The following is a 17,850-nucleotide window of genomic DNA, read 5'->3' on the forward strand; positions in this document are numbered from 1 at the left end:
TATATATGGACCATTCTGAGTAAGCACCTTTTATTCTACAGCAAGAGCAAGCCTGCTGCAGATATGAGGGTTTGCTTTGTTGTTTTGTCTTGCTCTCTTTCACACGCCTTCCTAAAACTCACTTCTGCCAGCATGCCTACAGGACTCTGCCAGCTGATAATGGGTAGGCAGGTGGTGAGCTAAATTGTAGTCATATTACATGCTCATATTACCTTGTCCATCCTCCTCCCAACCTGCTTGTTTGTTTCGTCCACCTGTTGCACTTTGGCATTAAGAAGGCCTCCATCCTACAAAGGCTTATTCACCTTAAACACCTTTGCATGATGTGAGCTCTCCAACTGAAGTTAAGTTTGTGCATAAGTCTTTGTCAGACTGGCCCACAAGACCAAATTTTCTTTTGGGCAAGGACTATCATTTTACTACATATATAAACTGCCACTAACCAGTATGTCCTCAGTCTGTCACATCTTTAATACTATCGGGTGCATCTACTCGGGTGCTTTACTGCTAGACTAATTAGCTCTGCACTAAAGCATCACTGTCTACTCATGTGCCTGTATTAGGGCACAATAAATTAATTAATCCTGCTGTAGGATAGTACTGTCTGGGACCAAGTACTGACCTATGGCAGAGTTATTCAGTACACTGCAACACACATGTAGATGGTGACCTAGCCAGCAGGCAGCCCCCATACTGTAGCACCTACAGGCCTAGCACCAGCCAGCCCCTCTTCTGGCTGATGCTGCCACCCAGATGCCAGGGCTGAACCCCTGGTCCCCTGCCAGCCCAGAGCTATTCTGACTTGTCTCTAATTGCTGTGATCCCAGGAGCATACATATACACTGTGCCTAGGAGCTGTTAACTCTGGCAAAAACTGCACCGGAGTTTATTTCTGCATGCTAGTTGCACATTTAGATGCACCTACTTTCATACTTCTGTTTTACTAGTGATACATTAGAGAGAGTTGAATGTATCCTGGTAGAATGGAATGATTTCCTTTTCAGACAATTATTAGTAAGGTTAAGTGCCAGCAACTAATCTGCCTTTCCAGCATTCAGTGCATTCACTCATTAGAAAAACCCAGATACCCTAAAGGGCCACATCCAGATGAGCGCAGTCATGCAATATGTGGCATCACAGGCACTAGGGCTGTGCAAAGCTTTGGTTACTGATTTCATTTGGTGGAGATTTGGCCCAATTTGGCAGCTGAATCTTTGAATCCAAATCGAATCAGGAGACCCTTTAATCTCTCCAAATTGAGTTGGAGCCCTGCGAATCAATTCAAAGAGATTCGGAGAGATTCAATGATTTGGACATAGACACAGCTTTAAATGTTTTTTCTACATACCTCGAGGTACCAGGTGGTTCATGAATGCTGAGATGGTGGGGTGGATGGAGAGTCCTGGCCCACAGTCATCCTGTATCAAGCTTCCTGTTTAGAATGAGAAGCTAGCAAAGACCACTGCAAGATCATTTACTTGAAATGAACATTGTAGACTCTGCACAGTCTGAACTCAGGCCAGGACATGGAACTGCAGTTGGATTCATAGAAATTATAGTTGCTCTTTTCCAGTCAGTGAATAGCAGAAAGAGATTCATTCTCATCCTCCTGGACTTCTCTGTAGCATTTAACACTATGGACCATGAGATACTGCTTTTTTGAATGAGAAAACTGGTGACCAGCAGGAATGTGAATGAGGAAAGTGGCAGGTATTTAGGGTAACTCATGAAATGGGTTGAAGCTTTCACAGAGGATTTACACAGTGAGTTCTGATAGGTGCTTTGGTGAGTCTCAGAAGGATTTTCCCTCTGGTCCTTTCCAACATCTACATATAGCCAATAGGTAAACTGGTCAGGTAATATGAATTAATGTGCCATCAGCATTTAGAGGAAAAACAATGATTCCTCATCTCATACAATTCCTCTATTATTCATTTCATACAACCACACCACTAACACCAAGATTTCCCACTACTTGGATAAGGCCAGCTCATGGATGAAGATGAGCTTGCTAAAACTGAATCTGTGTGGCAAAAGTGATGCCAGAGGACACTTTGAGGAGTTACCAGCCATGGTGCTGATTTCTTCATTTGGATATACACGGAAACATAATTGGTCATGTCAGGCCTTAGTTTTAGTACTCTTGGATTCCTCACTGATGCTAAGTTCTCATATAGCAGCACCCATGTGTAATGCTATCATCTCTATTTGGCTAGGAGACACTAGTTGGCTAGGAGACTGCCCCATCCTGGCAAACAATCATCTGGCTTCAGTCCTTCATCCTTTCTCAGCTGGACCACAACAACATGGTATCTAGACATGAAACCTTCAGGGCATCTATAGATGTGCAGCAAGGCTGCTCCAAGGTACTGTAATTACAGCGCATTGGAGCAGAGTAATTACCGTGCTCCAGCAGACTCCAGCATTGCATGTATCAGCATCCCCATGCTGAAAAATGGCGTTGGGGGCACATTAACTAAAGCTTATAGAATAAGCCACTGTAATTAAAGGCTCTCCCCAAGCACATCTATAAACACCCTCAAAACTTAAAAGAACTCCAGTAGGCATATGGTGCACAACAACACAGACAGTGAGAACATCAGATTGCTTTATGATTGCCATTGACTTCCCAAAGAATGTTGAATATAGTTCAAGGTATTATCTTAAAGTATCTAAAAGACTACCTAAAGCTCAGGGGTGTATTTGTGTTGATAATGAAGTTCCTCTGGCACAGTGATACTCATCCCAACTAGGAAAAGGCTCTATCTTTTGTATGAGTTAAGTCAAGCCTGGAAAATAAACTTTCACAGGAAATTAGTACAGTCACAACCTCAGGACCTTCCGGTCCATGAGTAAGGTATATTTCTTTGACCTTCACTTATCTAACATAAAGACATAGTGTGTATGTTAAAAAAAAGAACAATAGACAAAGTAAGCATTGCCAGGACAAGACATGCAAATGAAAATGCTGCTTCTCCTGGGTAGAGGGTGAGAAAACAAGCAACCTGTGACAGATGGGTGATCACATGGCTTGAACCCTCAATATAAGGTGCTCAGATACTACTGTAATAAATAATGTGTACTTATACCTATACACTGTAGGACAGAGGAGGAGGAGATAATAATAGGGGCTTTGTTTCATTTCATCAGAAGGAAGGGTGGATAGGCAAGGCCAACTGGTTTTTCTGGTGTAGAAGAGACATTCATTAAGAAACTTAATTTCTGGAACTTCCTCAATTCAGTTTATGAATTAAGCTAGAAAACTGACATTTTTTAGTGATGGGAAAGATTTAATGGAGAAAGTTGATCTTTATCTTATGTGAGCATGTATATGTATACGTAATCCTGATCCCAGCCTACAAAACTTGTCATCAGATACAGTACCCAGTATTAATAATTGTTTTCTGTTCTTTTGCTCACAAAAGATCAGTCCCACAGAAAACACGTGAAGGGGTCACAGAGCGGCAGTAGCCATTATTCTAATTATATGTATCTTTGTATGGATACATGTATGGTTATATGTAGCCTGAGTCTACCTTAGCCTGTGCTGACCTTTTCTCTAGTAGAAGCTGTTTCTCATATGACTGACATGACTTGTTACTTTTGCGTGGTTGGGTATTTCTTATGACTGTACCACAGACTTCAGTAGTCTTCAGGGTGGACAGATTTCAGTAGAGTTCAGACAGGCTTGAGTGGACTGAAGCCATATCTATCATACTTAGTTCCCCAGAAACCATGCAATTGTTGGTCCTTCAAACCATACTTGGGTTGTATTTGGTTCAAAGTGTCCTAAAAAGCATCATAGAAAGAAAGCTGCTTTATATGTATGATTGGGAACATTAGAAGTGAGGCACAGTTGCCAGTCTAATTCTGTTTTTGATTTCATAGATTTCATAGACATTAGGGCTGGAAGGGACCTTGTAAGATCATGGAGTCCAGCTCCCTACCCAAGCAGCAGGAAGTCAGCTAGGGTCAAAAGATCCCAGCAAGATAGATATCCAAGTGTTTCTTGAAAGTGTCCAGAAAAGGTGCTTGCACCACCTCTGGGGGGAGTCTGTTCCAGGCCTTGGGGGCTCAGACAGTAAAGAAGTTTTTCCTTATGTCCAGCCTAAAATGGTCTTGCAGAAGTTTGTGACCGTTGGACCTTGTTCATCCCCTGGGGTGCTCTGGTGAACAGGTCTTCCCCTGGATCCTGATGCACACCCCTTATGTACTTATAGGCTGCCACCAAGTCACTCCTGAGCCTGCACTTCTCCAGGCTGAAGAGTCCTATAACTCGTAGCCTCTCTTCATAAGGCCTGTTCTCTTGCCCTCTGATCATGTGTGTGGCTCTCCTCTGGGCCCTTTTAAGCTTCTCCACATCCTTCCTAAATTGTGGAGCCGAGAAATGGATGCAGTACTCCAGCTGCAGCCTCACCAAGGCTGAGTACAATGAGTGGATAACATCCTGGGTCTTGCTTGAGATGCATCGGTAGATGCAAGCCAGAGTTTTGTTTGCTTTGCCAGCTGTGGTATCACATTGGTGGCTCATATTCATCTTGTGGTCAATTATGACACCCAAGTCTCTTTTGGCCATGGTGCTAGCGAGTGTAGCATTGCCAAGCCTATAAGTGTGATGCAGGTTTTTATTCCCATGGTGGAGCACCTTGCATTTCTCTGTATTGAATGCCATCAGGTTTTCATCCACCCACCTTGCAAGCCTAATGAGGTTGGCATGGATCACCAGCCTGTCCTCAATTGTGGACACTTCTCCAAAGTTTGGTGACATCAGTGAACTAGGCCAGTCGACTTTTGACACCAGTGTCCAGATAGTTTATGAAGACATTAAAAAGTACAGGTCCAAGAACCTTGGGGGATGCCACTAGTCACCAAGTGCCATGTTGATTCAGTTCCATCAACTACCACTTTCTGGGTCCAACCTCGGAGCCAGTTCCCCCACCATTGGACTGTGGAGTAGTCAAGGCTGCTGTTGCCCAATTTTTCCATGACGACATCATGGGACACCAGGTCAAAGGCTTTTTTAAAGTCCAAATATATGACATCCACCTCTTCCCTTTTGTCCAGGTGATACATCACCTGATCATAGAAGGAAATGAGATTGGTCAAGTAAGACCTACCTGCAACAAACCTGTGCTAGCTATCCCTCAGAAAGTTGCCTTCTATTAGCCTGTAAAGAATGGTTTCTTTGATAATTTTTTCCAAAATCTTCCCAGGGATTGAGGTCAAACTGATTGGCCTGTAGTTTCCTGGTCTTCTTTCCTCCCTTTCTTGAAGATGGGCACCACATTGGCCCACTTCCAATCTTCAGGTACTTCACCTGAGCACAAGTTCTCAAATATCCTCACCAATGGCTGCGCTATGATGTCTGCCAGTTCCTTTAGCACTGTTGGGTGCAACCTATCCAGACCAGCTGATTTATGGGGGTCCAGCCTCTCAACATGCTCCCTCACAAGATCCACACCAATGGTGGGCATATATTCATTTTCACCCTAGTCATCCCGCATCATGTTCAGCAGGGTGGTCCCTTTGGGCTGGTGAAAAACAGATGCAAAGTAATCATTAAGCAGATTGGCTTTTTCCTGGGTGTTGGAAGTCAGCTGCCCCAGCTGGCTTAACTGAGATCCAACGTTGCCCTAGTTTTTCTTTTGACTCCTCACATATCTAAAGAAAGACTTTTTATTGTCCTTGATTTGTGTAGCCAGAGGAGTTCAGCTGCAGCCTTGGGTTTTTCTGCAGGTGTGGACCAGTGGAGTATATTCCTCCTTAGTGGTGGTTGCTGTCCTCCATCCATTATACACCTCTCTTTTTAGATGTAGGAGGTTCATGAGTTCCCTGTTGAGGCCTTTTACCACCTTTCCTATGGGTGGGGATGGACTCCCCTTGTGCTTCTAGGATTACTTCCTTAAGGAGCAACCACTCATCATGAACTCCCCTCCCTGTAAAATCGTGGCCTCTCAGGGCTTCAAGAACAAGCCTCTTCAGCTTATGAAAGTCAGCTTTCCTAAAGTCAAGGATTACTGCATTGCTGGCTGACTTGTCAGCTTTGCAATGGATAGTGAAAGTGATCAACTTGTGGTCACTATCACCCAGCTTGGCTTTGAATCTTAGGTCACTGATTAGATCATCCCCTTTTGCCAGCACCAGGTCCAGCAACACCTTGCCTCTTGTCAGCCCATAGACTTCTTGGGACAGGTAGAGCTCATCCACGCATGTAAGGAAGCTTTGTGAGTGATTGGATTTGGCCGAGTGCTCATCCCAGGAGATGTCTGGGTAGTTGAAGTCCCCCATGATGAACATTTGTTCATAACTTTCTGAAAAAAAAGTCTTGGAGTGACAACTTTCCGTATTTGATCTTACCCTAGTGGTGATTTGGGATTTTTTTTCCTGTAAGTTGGTCAGTTAAGACTTATGAGAACTTGAGACAGGTTCTTGTCCTCTCATATATTTTAAATGACCTTTTATACCCATATTAGTTAAGAGTACTGAGAGACATGAAGCTTCAGACAATCAAATTTTTCACTGGAAAGGAGGAATCAAGATACATTTAAGATTGTTAAAGTTATGAATATTTAAGATATGTACATACATGCACTGGTGAAGAGTTTTCATTATCTTTTACCTTCAGTTTGTTTGTATTTATTTGTTTGTTATATTATTTCCTCAACCAATAGGAAAAAGGCAAGCTACATGCTAGATTACAACAGCAGTTCTTTTTTAGGATAAGTTACCTTATACCACAGAGCTGGCAGAACATCTTTCCCTGACCTGCTGGAACAGGCCATGGAGAGCTGTCTCTCCTCCCAGAAAGACAATAGAAGAGATACTTCCCCATACAGCAGTTGTAAAAACAGTGCAACTGTCCCAGTCTAGATCAGGGCACAGCTCTCCAGATAATTCTCAGGATAAAAGAGCCTTGAAGGATGTGCATTCTTCAAGATTTTCACTTCACGATCAGTAAGCATGCAACCTTTCTATTTGTAGCTTACAAGATCAGCATTAACTACATGTTCAGCTCTCTAGAATCAGCAAATATACACAAAATGCAAATACATATGAAACATCCTGTCAATGACTGCTCTTTACCTTGGAGAGTTGAAGATACAGTTCTGAACCTGGAAATATAGGCTAGGGACAGGCATTATACATAAACCGGTTTAAGTGATCAAAAGCTGAATTAAACCTGTAACAGAACAGAAGTGCAGTGCACAGAAACTGGTTTCAAAATAGCCAAAACCAGTTTAATATATACCTGGATGGATGTAGTATCAGACATAACTGATTTAGGTTAAACCGGTCTATCAAAATTATCCCCTGGATCCCAACTCAAGTTACCTTGTTGTCCTCCAGCATCCCACGATCCTTTGCATTCCCACAGCACATCTGCTCCACAGAGCTGGGCTAGCCTCATCCCTGGACTATCAAATAGCTTAGGCAGCAGAGCTTCTGCTCCCCTGCCTTGTGTCTCATCTGTGCCTGCCAGTGGTGGTTCCAGAGAGAGGGAAATAGAAGCGCAAAGGCCCCCCACTGTCTGGGCCTCCTCTCCAGTTGTGCTTGCCTGGGCCTGAGGGGGGAATGTGGGGGCCTCTGCTCCCCACCCTCTGATGCTATCCAGCTCAGCCGATAACCTGCACAGCTCTCTGTCCTACCTCCATCCTTTACTACTGCTTACCTCTACAGTTTCCTGACATATGTTTCATGTTCCCATGCCTTCCCCACAAAAGTCTTGTTTTTTTGTGTTGATAGAGGATTGACAAGGCCTCTAATATCTTCCTCTCTTATAAGCAGCAGCAAGTGCTACTTTCAGACCAATACTTGACTTTGAAACCATACTTTAAGAAGGTATATTCTCATCCGATATTTTGTGAAGCTTTTTCGGAATGCAACATTGTTGTGGGGGGGGGGGGGGTTAATTCCATTTACTGAGGGAACACTTTTTAGCTGTTGAAGCATTTTTATTCTCAAGAAATGGCAGCTATGCAGTAAGAAAACCACTATTATAGGAGCGGAAAGAATTAGTTGATATGATGAGAGGTGGATAAAACCTGTAGTATTATATGATATTTCCATTTGGTACAGGTATGTCTGACTTTTTGGACTAATTCCCTTCTCTTTTATTGTCAATTTGATTGCAAATATAAACCCCCTGGATAGCCCCTGTTTTTAGTCTTTGCTTCTGTCCATATTTTATATTATAAAATTGCTTGCTTATCTTCTGGTTTTATTAGCCCTGCAAATTGATGCCGTAGGAAGAACCAAAATGATGACCTTATAATTACAAGTTTATTGTAGCTCCCATTGTGTGGGAGTCAAGCTACCTGCAGTGTTAGGCAGCAGTGGGACAAGAGCAGCTCTGGAGCTTCTTTCCATGTCTCTGTCAGCTGAGGAAAGCAACAGCAGTGTTCAGGTTCCTCCTTCTAGCACCTGCTCCTTGCCAGCAGAGAGGAGTAGGGGGTTGGGATCCTTTCAGGGAGCAGGCTCTGGAAGGAGGAATCTGTGCAGTGCCATTGCTGTCCTTGGCTGGACTCCCTGTACCACTTCTCCCCACAGCTTCTGGCTGGAGCGCTCCAATACTCAATTCTGCTCCAATACTTAATTTGTTGGAGTGCTCCAATACTTAATTCGTTTACCCCATATTGATATGGGCCAGGAAGAAGAAAGAGGACACACAGGTTCAGAACACGAAAGAAGTTTTTCTACAGAACTTGGTACTGTTTCTATATGTTTCTGATCTTGCTTTAGTGCCTGTATTTTGTATATTTCCAAGAGTAGTACTTCAAAGAAATATTTTGCCTTTTTTAGTCAATCTTCCAGTTCACCTATTTGAGTTAACTTCCACTAATAAGAGTAAAGCATCACACGCTACATTTTGTCTTAAAATCAAACAGTTTACAAAATTAAAATCTAGAAGAAAAAGCTGGGGGAAACAGATTATATGGCAGATTAACATTTCTAAGAAAGGAATGATTGGCAAAATAGTTTTTGTCCTCTGGTTAAAGGAACTTATTTTCTATAGTTACCCCTACTTTCAAATAATAAATTAGAAATTTTCCATGTGTGGATTCCAATTATCAAGGAGCTATCTTCAATTGACGGTCAACTTGAATTCAAGTAAATACGGTGATATCTTTTCGGTGAATACCTACTGTCAGTTCCAAAGCTAATACGATTAACTGATTAACCATGGCTTTCTGAGAATTGCTGCAGTAGGATAAAGCTGTTTTGAAGTCTGATTTGGTTTAAAAAAAAACACAAAAAATCCCTAATCCCTGCACTGTAGGACATAGTGAATGTTAATTTTCAGTTGCTTGCTTGGCATTACACAGAAGAATAGTATAAATGATTGGGGGGGGGGGGGGAGGGTTGTTACCTAAACCAGGATCATAGTCTGTTCATAAGCAAACTCTAAATAATTTAGCATAATCAGTTAAGTAACCAAATATTATAACAGTATTTTACTGTGACACATTTAATTAAGTTCTGCACAATTTTCATTAATTTCTTATATGTCTCGTGCATTTTTGTGTTGTTCTGTTGAAACTTCATTGAGATTTTCTAAATGCAAGACCTAAGTAGCTAAAATGTATTTTAACGTAGTCCATCAGAAAGCTATTTCACATTATAACAGGGTTGGCAATCATATGACCTGCATGCTAGATCCAGCCTGCAAAACCACTGCATCTAGCCCACCAGTAGTCCAGTAGACTATTGTACTAGAATGGCACTTGGCTCTGCACTGCCACATGTCCCTGACACTGCTGGCTACCACTAGCCAGAGCTCCACCAACATGGCTTTGTGCAGCTGCATGCCCCTAGCTCCATACTGCTGCCCAGCAGCACAGACCTCTGATCGGTCGGCAGTGCCAGGGGTATTTGGCAGCATGGGTCTGGGGGTTTGCGGTGTCTGTGATGAACCAGGAGTATGCTGCAGCATGGAGCTCTAGCCAAATGTGGCTCCACACCACTGCATGCCCCCATCTCCATGCCACTGCCCAGCCAAAAGTCTTCACCACCTCACATCCCTGGCTTCTCACAGATGCTTGCCACTGACTCTGCATTGCTTGAATGAAATGTGTAGCCACCCCTTCCCCCCCGACCCACACTGCTGCCTGAATGTGGCAATATGGGTCTGACTTAGGAGGAGCCCCAGTAGTCTGGATCTAGACTGGGGCCCAGAATGAGTTTGATACCCATGTATTATAATAACATGCATTTTCACAAACTGTATTTGGGAAGTGGATTTTTCTGCAGAGCAAGTAGTTTGTTTCTAGGGCCCTGAATTGTGTCTTTGGACTGAACCTTGTATTTCTTTTGTAGCCCAAGAAATTATTAATAATGTATTTGTATTTTGAGAGCACTTTGATGCTCCATTATGCTAGGCCCCATACAAAGATAAATTCTTGTATAAGGAATTCATTATAAAATAAATAGTCTTGGCAAATAGTTAATTATTGACAAACAGCATAGAGGTAGATGTTAAGAGTACCCCACCTAGACAGTTGCTTTTATTTATCATTTCCTTTTTTAGTCCATTCTCCAAGGCTCTCACCCATTTCCCCTCCCAGGTGCACCCATCAATCTGCTCCACTACAGCTTACTCAAGTACCATCTCCTCCACCTCCTCACCCCACTCATTGCTGTCGTATGCTGGAACCACTGTATGCCTGTGCCAAACCTTGAGCTGCCACATATCCTATGCTGTGTGCTACAGCCACTGCCATGTCTTGTGGCAGCAGCACTGGAAACTGGGGTTTTGACACAGGACACACACTGGGAGTTGCCACCAGGCACCCCATGCCAGAGCTGAAGCTGCCACTGCTGCCACATGTTGGACCCAGAGCTGCCACTACTGCATGCCCCAGGCTGAAATCACCCCGTGTCCTAGGCTAGATCCATCCCACAAGGAGAACTGTGATCTAGATCTCGCCCAGTATATGAGTTGAATTTGACACCTCTGCTTCAGCTGCATCTCATATCTCTCAAGTTGTGCCCTTGTCCCTTGCATGCCTCCTTACTGCTGCTGCCGCTGAAGCCTACCGTGACTGCCTCCTGAGAGGCGACAGTTCAGCCTACCTTTGATGTGAGGACCAAGATTTAGCCCCAGTGGTAGGAAAGGTTGTTTCAGAGCTATATCTGGGAAAGTGAAGTGGGGAAGACCCTGCAAACATGCTGCCAAAATAACTTCTGTCCTGCCGTATATTCCATTTTTTAATGAAAGCTGTATTACCTATTTATGAGTGGGATATGGTGAATGGTATAATATCTAGTGTAAGTAAGTTGAATAAAAACATGTTAAGTGGAAGTTTAAAGTTGCAAAGTCAAATGAAGAAATGGAGAAACTCTGGGATCATTAATGCCTAATCATACTTATTACACAGTTGCATACTCTTATTTTCCATAAGGCCTCTGAATTGTTCAGTGAATGAGTAGTTATTCAATAGTTCTTGTTATCATCCTTATTCAGTGTCTGGCCCTAGCACTTATTAAGCACACATCATCCAACTCTTACAGTGAATATAAAATTGGCATTTTTCTTTTGTCTGTTTCTGTGGCACTTATCATGTGTTTCAGTTGTTTAACAAATGTAATTATTTTCATAATACCTCTCTGATATTATGTAATATTGTTCCCATTTGAAATCTGAAGAAATGAGGCACAGAGAGATTAAGGTTGAAGTTGTCAGGAATACTAATTTTGTGTGCTCGTTTTGAGGCATCTAGGCCTAGATCTTATTCTAAAAAGATGCAGAGGCATTTACTTTCTATATGTAATCCTGTTCTACCCTGTATTGAGTTCTGACAATGTATATACTTTTTAAGACATGTTTGTCATAGCTTAAGTCCCAGTACAGGCATTCAGTTTCTTCTGAAAGAGTCACTACTCTTCCAGTAGAAACTACAAGTATACAGATGTTCAGGATTTTTCTCCTGCTCCTGGAGAAAAATAACTGGGAACAATGAGGGTAAAATTGCCCCTGGGAGATTATCTCCTGAGAGAATAAATGTCTACACACTTTCTTTTCTGAGAGAAGTCACAGCACAGTCCTCCAGCATCTCATGGTGCTTTTCTCCTCCATCCCTCCTCCCCAGAAGAAAGTATGTCACTCACTGGATTTTACTGCTCGAGATGAGTAGGGAACAGAAAGTGCCCCATTCACCATTTGCACATTGTGGTGCAGGGAGACAGGTTTATCCTGAACAGTCTGGATCAGACAATCAGGGCTACCCTGTTCACTGCTGTCATCTGTCTCCCGGCAGACTGAGGGAGCATTTCAAGCTCTCTGCTCTTCAAGGTCTTAGCATATGAATGTCTGTTCAGGTGTCACCAGATAAGTTTTTTCACCAAGAAAACAAATGTGGAATTTTTTCCCCCCAATGATTTGAATGTGTGTATGCATCCTCTATCACAAAAAATGGTGATGAAGAGGAAAACTCACTTATCCTGCTAATTAAAAGTTGTTCAGGGATTTGATCAGGGTTACTTAAATGCCCAGTAAATAGGCTGAATAGGATCTGGCCTCTAGGGTCTCGCTTTTCAAAGTATTTATTATTCTTATAGCAGTTTATGCTCAAAGCACAGCTCCTAGTGATTTCAGTTGTAGTTGTAAGTGCTTAGCACGATCTGACCCCTAAACTTCACTGTAGGCATCTAGAAATTGAGGGGCACACAATTAATAGCCAACTATAAATATTTTTACTTAAATGACTGACCCAGGGAAAATTGCATAAGGCCTTTGAGGAAGTGACCATGTTTAAATCAAGTTCTTCAAGATTGTATTCAAATTCTTTAACAATAAACCACACCTTTTTCTTTCTAAGATTCAGCGATTCAGACATAGACACAGTTTTAAATGCTGCTGCTCTAGGTAGCAGGCAGCTTGTGAATGCTGTGATGCTGGGGTGGATGAAGCATACACAGAAGCATGGGAGCATCCCAGCGCACACATCAGCAGACCTGGAAGTGGATCAGAAGCACTTTCGGTTCACTTCTGGGTCTGCCAGAAAGTGTGCCAGCCCCCCCCACCCCACCCCCACCCCATGCCCCCTGGATCAGTGACTGGTACCTTCTGCATCTGGGGGAGTCCCCCCATGGCCAATCACTGAGCCAAGGGGGTGTTGAGGGCCCCCCCGTGTGCTCCCCAGTGGACCCTTCCGATCCACTTCCAGGTTCACCGCTGAGCATGCAGGAGGCCCCCCTGCGCTCCTCTGGGATGCTCTATCTGCCTGAGCATCACAGCATTCACGAGCCATGTCTGGTACCTTGAAGTATGTAGAAAAAATATTTAAAGCTGTGGCTATGTCCGAATCACTGATTCTCTGAATCAGCATCGAATCTTCAGATTCAGATTCAGCCTAATTGAATTTGGGACAGTGATCCGAATCAACTAATCAAAACACTGTCCCCAATTTCGGCCAAATCTGAGTCAAATAGGGCCTGTTTTGCACATCCCTACTACAGGCAATCACTTAATTCATTATATGACTGTGGTTCATCCCCAAATACTATTGATCCCTTGCAGTGAATGCAGCAGGAATTTCTAGAAAAAAATTATATCTGATCATGTAATTAGAAGTTTCCTCACAATGCAGATACACAAGACTGAGCTAAGATTACACAGACTTTTCTGACTTTAGACAAACTGCACCACATAAGATAGCAGTGACTGGCTGTTATTTTCTATATGGACTAGCCACTAAAGATATATGAGACATACTCCTTGCCATTAGGTTTAATAGACACTTGCAGACAACAGAGGAATGGTAAGGCATGAGAATGTTGAGTTTAGTCCTTGAGTTCTAGAGGAGAGCATACTGCAGTGAGTTATAAACCATTTCCTTCTTAATGAGCAACAGAGAATTTGAGGATGCTAAAAATATTCATGTATTAATAAACACTGGCAATTTCAAAAACAGAAAAGTAAATTAAGAAGCAAAAAATAGTGGCGGGGGAGGAAGGGAGACGATATTTATAGCCTCTGATAATGAGGTTCTACAATGAACTTTCTACTCCTCACAATTGTTCTACGGGCAACAAAATCATTTACTGTAATCTCGAAGTGGATGCAGAAAAGAAATAGTGTTCATTCCTTGTAACCACTTGAAAAAGTATCCCTTACATGCTCCTCTCTTAAGAAATAACACTTTCTTATTTAGTAAATCTTTTCTCACCAGGATAGCTCTTAGTTAGATGCGCAATCTAGTTTATGTGAGACCCCCAAGGCAAAGGTGAGTAGACAGTGTACTCATACTGCTCATTTCCTCACACATCAATCATAGACAAACAGCACTATCTATAACAGCTTCACTCAAATGTTGAAAAGAGTTCATATAACATTTATTTCTCTCCTTATTTCACATTTGTTGAATATGGCATCGTACAAGATTGTTTCTTTTTTTTTACACCAGTGGTTCCTGGCTTTCTATTACTCTCCTTTTATAAGTAGGGACCTACCAAATTCATGCTTTTGCCACTTTCACAAAAACAACAAATTTGATAGTCCCCTGTGAAAAAGTCCGGTCCCTGGGAAAAAAACACGGGGACTGTGAAAAGCAGGAAAATGGCCAGCAAGGGGGGGGGGGGGGGGCAGCTGCAAGCTGGGGGGAAGGGGAGCTGCAAACAGGTGCCAGAAGCCCTGGTTTCCTGAAGCATTGGGAGAGGGAGAGGGGGAGGGGGGCGGGAAGGGGAAGGGAGATTTTGTGGTAGAGCCTGGCAGCCCCCTCCCCCCACTTCTCTGATTGGCAGAGAGGCCCTGGAAGTCCTCCAGGACAGGGAAGGACTTCCAGGGCCCCTGGGGCAATCAGAGGTGTGTGGGGGGCCCACTGCACTCCACCAGGAAAATGGCACCTGATGCCATATGAAGACTGTGACATCTGGATGCAGTATCCATGAATTAGGTAGGTCCCTATTTATGAGAAATGCATTTTTCTATTTTTAATGTATACAGCAAAGGAATTGCATAATTAATGTCTTGGGTTACTTGTAACAGTAATCTACTGTTTATGTCCACAGTACTGCATTCAAGCAGCATTAGAATACAGCATGTACTCTGTCTGTTTTTCTGTTTTTGTCATTCTGCCAACCAAAGGACGTTATGTCACTTTACATGTATGTAGATTAAGTCAGTGGCTTCATCTGATGATGTCACTTCATATTTGAAAGGAGACAATCCCCCTAGTCAAAACATGACAGTTGCTTATGATAACTGCATTAAAAACAGAAGAATGGAAAACAACTGGAAAAGTGATATTTCACAAAATATTAGGAGAGGCTAGACAATTTCCGTAATACAGTACAAAATGTTACTAATATATGTAAATTTTTTAATTAAATATTCATTTTATAGGCACAATAAGGTGATTGTTTTTCAGCCACATCATTTTTATTCCGTTCTAATGAGATGATCTGATTCAGATCCTAATTGACTTCTAAGACACCATAATATGATTTGTAGAGAATTTAGGCTTCTGAGTCATAAAATACACTCAGCAGATGCAAAACCAGCTAGGTGCCTCCATTTTGGCTTGGAAAGATTCCTTGAGAGCTAGACCTGTGCTACTGCTCATTTTAAGCAGCATTTGAAAGCTCTGAGGATCCAAACAAGCCACTTATACTCCTCACTTCCATCTAAACTCTTATAATCTGTGGCTGTGGGCTGTAATAACCCATTCCAGGTTGGAGATAGGTACTGCGTATGCACTAGGACCTTACCTTCACTACTACTTGTCTCCCAGGCAGCATGGAGCAAGCACCTGCAGCTGGCAGATTTTCCCTCAGTGATGCTGGGAAAGTGCCCACAAAAGGCATCCCCCGTCTTTAAATCCCACTGATGCGTCATGGCCACAGGCTGGTTCCAAAGGTTCTGTGGGTCAGATCTGGCCGGCACACCATAGATTGCTGATTCTTGATCCAAATTAAAGCTTGGAAATATCTAAATTCTGCTTAAGCTCCTAGTTCCATATGATTCAGAGCATTCCTAGAAGCTTGTTCAGAGAATACACAAGTAGCTCAATACAAAACTCTAGCCTAGGAAGGATGTACCACTTCTAATCCTTTTACCAGGTTATCTAGTCTGACCATGGGACTTACATGCAGATTCATACCTACCTAGGCGGAATAAGATGGTCAGAGCATAGGTAGCCATAAGTGCCTTCTGAGCATCTTCAGAAGAATAACATTTTAGCCCCATAGGTAGAACAAGATACAAATTCTTCAAATTTGTGACAAAAAACCCTCTTCACCGGCTATGATTAGATGCATAAGTAGCAATAAGGGTGAAGTTACATCTCACACTTAGAGCCGTGTTATACATTAATTTTAGGTGGTTCCTGGAACTCTTAACCCCTGGTTTGCCCACACAGTAGCACCTGAAATTAGTTTTAAACACACTTTAGGTGGCTTAAGGTTATGCTACTCCAGGGCAGGTTTATCTCTGATCTGCATTATCTATCTCGTATTCCATTAATGGCTTTCTGTGGCCAGATCAGGTGAAAATTGTCACTTCTGTCTGTATCTTAAAGGGTAATACAAGTTTCTTGACTGCAGCTCTGACTTGCCACTAGAGGGCCAGCAAGCAGAGGTGTGGCTAGAAGCCAGGATATACAAGATGCTGGATGACTGCAAATTGCTTGTTTTATCTCTGTGGAGAAAATTGAAGTTACCTTACCATGAGAAGGCAGTATGGCCCAGAGTTAACTCTTGCCTGAAGTAACTTTTAGATGCTCAGAGTTAACAAGTTTAATATGTGGCTGTTTTAAGTTCCATTAGTATAGTCTAAGTTCAATGTGTAACTTCACCCTAGACACCTTTAGGCAAAATAGGATTTAGGCTTTAAGTACTGGATTGTTGTTGCTTGTAGCTTGAGGCAGATAAATTTTGTCTATTTTACTTCATATTTGGCTGTGTTTTTGTGTTCCATATTATTTTTTTGCTTGCATTCCACATCTAATTTTTCTTCAATAAGCAAAGTATAATGGTACAAAGTATAATTGCATATTTACAATGCTATTTTTATCTGAATATTTGTAAGAGGTGCCTTTGTTCTCAAAACTGTGTTGAAGCTTTACTGTACATGTCACTACATACTGAGATGGAGAGAAAAGTGGGAATAGGATGGAAAGGCCCACATATTGAAAATAAAGTAAACTGACTAATCAGATATTCATGTTTGCTGGAGTAAGTTTTTGACAAAAATTAAGCAAAACGAAACTGATTTTAAAGCAGATGGTTTTTATTTGTTATTGTTTTGGTTTGATTATTATTTTCAGTTGGCTCTCATTACAATAATAATGGTGCTGTTAAATTAACACCAAAAGAAAATTTCCATTATTGCTACTGAAAAATGTTCAATATAAATTACTATAGGCACAGTGTGATTATTTTTTAAGAGCCAGAAAAATAAAAGGAAAATAAAATGCCTCTAGAACCATCTTTTTGCTGACGTATATTTCAGTAATGTGGCGCTGGTATCCCCACAGAATCTTTACGTGTGATTTTTAAATACGTTGCCAAACTTGACTTAATTCTATGTACAGTGAGGTCAATGAGAGTTTCTCCATTGACTTTTTAGAAGTTAGGAGTGTTAGGTGTTTAAGATTCCCACTGTTACAGACATTTTTTAAAGGATGACTTGATAGCACAAGATCTCTTGATGTAAGGAACTGAATTAGTTATGTAACTTTTATTTAGTAATAAGGGTAGTGTTCTTTAAGCATAAATAAGTTCAAGTGTTTCCGTAAATGCATATATGGATTTTTGAAACTTTTTGAAATCTCCACCAATTCCTTAGGTTATACATTCAAACACTTGCAAGCAAAAGGTCTGTCTCTGCAGAAAAGTTCCTGAAATTTAAATTAC

The 17,850-nt window shown here is 42.0% G+C and overlaps 1 protein-coding gene across 14 annotated transcripts in view; it reads left to right on the plus strand.

The window, feature by feature from the left end:
• Positions 1–17,850, plus strand: part of EYA4 (EYA transcriptional coactivator and phosphatase 4) — a 250,965-nt gene that overhangs the window by 112,848 nt on the left and 120,267 nt on the right. The window lies entirely within an intron of this gene.

This window comes from Alligator mississippiensis, chromosome 1 (genome assembly GCF_030867095.1).
Source record: "Alligator mississippiensis isolate rAllMis1 chromosome 1, rAllMis1, whole genome shotgun sequence".
NCBI lineage: Eukaryota > Metazoa > Chordata > Crocodylia > Alligatoridae > Alligator > Alligator mississippiensis.